This window comes from Accipiter gentilis, chromosome 4 (assembly GCF_929443795.1).
Source record: "Accipiter gentilis chromosome 4, bAccGen1.1, whole genome shotgun sequence".
In the NCBI taxonomy this organism is placed as follows: Eukaryota; Metazoa; Chordata; class Aves; order Accipitriformes; family Accipitridae; genus Astur; species Astur gentilis.
The window spans coordinates 38,599,700-38,603,315 of NC_064883.1; positions in this window are offsets into that span (position 1 = coordinate 38,599,700).

Consider the following 3,616-nt stretch of genomic DNA (forward strand, 5'->3'; position numbering starts at 1 on the left):
AGCCCATTAAAAATAAGCAACACAATGAATTTATTAGTAACTTATCATCCATGTGTCTTCTGGCACTGCTGACGTGCTGTTCTTTGGGAATAGGCAGGATAGGAAGTGCACTAGATTTGTGATTTAGCTCGTTTGTTCTTACTTTTTGGAACAGTCACAGGCTGATCACAAAATTATTACCAGTTGTGTAGCGAGCATGAAGTGCTCCTGCGGGGCTAAGTCATACCCATCCCTGGGTTCCACCAGGCTGGACAACAGGAGGAAGATTTTCACCTCTACAAGGTCGTCTTTTTCCTCCTAAACAATGAAGTTTAAAAAAAAAAGGAGCATAGAGGAGATGTTACAATTCATCAACATTGGGGGAAACTAAAAATATGTATCAGCCAAATTATGTTGGTTTACCATGAAAATCAATAGAAAAGGGGCTTAGAAATGGGATGCAATCATTCAGAAGCAATGTGGGGGAAGCTCAGTCAGCAGCAAAACAGTTGCGTGCTCTGGCCTAATATTCCCCAGGGATATTTCAGGGTTGGGGAAGGCGGCAAAGATCATCGATTCCTTTGGCACAGGAGATGGGGACAGGCACAAAGGAGATGCTGAGCTCTGCTGAGACTCAGAATGCAGATATTTTAAAAAAATATATCTTCCATAAGTTAGATGTGTCAATCTCTGAACCAGAACTGGGCGAAAACCAGGACACTACTGCCAGGGTAAAATCACCCAACTGCATTAGTTTCATGCATGTTTTGAAGAAGTTCATCTCCGACCTCTGATTCTTTCCTGCACCATCTCCACGTCTGTTCAAGACCATGAGGTTTGGCATCTGCAGGAGGAAGGACAAGAACATTGCTTCCCTCTTGCTCTCTTTCTCTGTTGCCGGCTCTCAACGATGGTCATGCCGAGAGCAAATTGCTGTTTGAATCCTTTCCAGGGCTGTTTTAGCATTCCCTGTAATTTTCGTGGAGGCTCTGCCGCAGCCACTGTAATGAAACGTGCTCCCTTGTTGTGGTCAGTGCTACTTTCATCACCCACTTGCAATAAAGCTCCTTTTTTTTGCCCGGATTTGTCAGCACCTTCCACTCCCACCAGCAAGTATTATTTAGGAGATTCCTAAGATACGTTTCAGAAGGACGTCTCATGGAAATGAGAAGTTTTGCAACTGGTGTCGTTCAACTCGCCGGCTCGGCCTGACCCTCTGCCTGCCCCACCAGACCCATGAGGGATGCTGGGGGACCCTCCTGCCTCTCTGGGGCGTCCACGGTGTAAAACTGGGCCATATTCCTAATAACTGCTGCTCTCTACCCCCAAAATGCCCAGGTCAGACCTGGATGCTGGGCTGTTATTGTCAACCTATGGTTTCACCTGCTGCTGCTCAGGAGCATCTTCTGAATTCAGCCTCCTCCATCCTGGGGCATGAAGCAACTTGAGCGAGTAAAATTATGCACGTGTTTGTCCAAGGCTTAGAAATTAGCCAGAGAAGATGGATTTGTCATCAAATAATGAATCCAGCTACCAGTGAGACCCAGCCCAGGCTTTCTGCTCTGCCTGGGTAAGCCTTCTTCAGAGCCACGGCTGGGGGGGCCAAGTAACAGGTCCTACCCACGTGTCTGTGCTAAGTCAAATATGACTTGACCTGTGTTTGCTTTTAAGGCTTAGAGACTGAAGGAAAACATTTTTATTTGTTGTGAGAAGCAAAGCCAATAAGAACAGGTAGGTAAGAAGAAGCAGGGCGCTCAAGGCACGATGATCTGGTGCTAACACTGAATTATCTTTTAGACCCAGATATCTTTATTAGTGTTAAACCAAACCAGCATCTTTATTTTGGTTCATTTCTTTCCCAAAGAAACTTCCACATTTTGTTGAGTTCCTTATTAATTTTATTTTCATTTTGGATAAAATGATATAATTTAGATGAAAGGCAGCAGCTAGAAAAATGCATCTTGTCTTGAAAGAATCACTTTCTGGTAAAGAACCATTTCCATATTTTTAAAGCCAGGGCTGTGATAATCTGAAATACTTGCACAGCCTTTGAGTCCCAAACCTAAAAGCTGTAAAAATATAATTTATTTTATACATGCATGCTGTGGGTTTATTTTTCCAGCTAAGGAATGAGAATACAGAAGCTGGTTTCACTTTTGTGGTCTAATAGGTCAGTGCAGATTTACCATTTTAAACATGTGCAGCCATAAATACACAACAAAACAAATTGTTGCTGCTGCTGTGATCCAAACCCCAAATTAAAAACAAATACAAATTAGAAATCCCCTTTAGAAATCTCATCTGTCTAAAGCTGCTGAAATATCATCTTGATGACAGAACTTCTCAGATAACAACAGCGCATAATAGTTGGACTTTCTAGAGTCTTTTTACTAAACCTCTTTTTTGTTTGTTTTGAATATCCTAATACTTAGAGGCTTTTTTAAATTTCTGACTCTGTAAGCCATGTGATTGCATGCGAATTTCAGATTATGTTGGGTTTTTCCAAGTTAGCTTCCAGCCTTCATTGTTTGCAGCAAAGATGTTAAGAAGGTGAACCTGAAATCTTGAAGACCTGGAGGCAAAAAAAAAAAAAAAAAAAAAAAAAAAAAGGAAATTAAAATAAAACTTGAGTTTAAAATGATCTTGTATTTATGTCATGGTGAAGTTTGCACAGTTGAAGTTGGCATCAGGAGACGAGTCAAAAGTAGCACAGTGGAACATTTAAATTCTTTGATGCTGGAAGCTACAGAGAAGTATAAACCAGCCAGCTGGATACCAGCCCACCCAGCTCAGCCTGTTTGCAAGAGAGTAGGTCACCCTGGTCCTCCATGGGCACTTGTTTGACAGAGGTGAAACACGATGGTGTTGCTTATTTTATAAAAGGTTCACGGCTGTCTGAAGGAAAGTTTTCCTAAGGAAAGTAGCTTTGACAAGCTGTTCCTCAGAAAAGGTCTCATCGGATTTATTGGGAAGGAAAGCAGTGGTGGAGTGCAGAAACGGAGACTGCTCAAATAGCCTGGAGGAATAAGTGGTGCATAATACGCTCCTGCAGATCCTTCACAACTATCTGTGGAGTTTTGCTTTTCCTGCCCTGGCACCCAAGAGTGGATTTAGAAACGCCGGAGGAGGGAGCGAGTGAGAAGAGGGGCTAGCACTGGGGCTGGGGAGGTCCCTTCTGCTCCCACCTCCCCAGCATCTCCCGACACGGGTTTCCAAATGGAGCCAACCTCCCTCGTACCAGAGGGGAGTGAGTCACAAAATGGTAACAGCACAAGGCTCCCCGGCTCCAGCGGGGCTGTGCAAGCTGTTAAACACATTTTGGGGCCAAAAGCAAAAAAAAAAGAGTTTGCCAACAAAACCTTGTGCTAACCGAAACGACAACGCCCTGATGCGTTGCCCGAACGCATGATGAAGCCCTTTGGAGGTATTGAAACTAACAGCTGTTCTCCTTGTATCTTCCTGGGCTGTGTCTGTGTTTTAGCCAATTTTGTGATACTAATAAGGTGTTCAAAAAAACATTTCTAGTCCATCTTTAGGTAATCTTCCACAAAACAGAACCAGACACTAACATAACTGCAGGTGAATCACACTCCTGGAGACAAGCTGGCAAGCCCCTGAGCAGTCAGGAAACCAATCT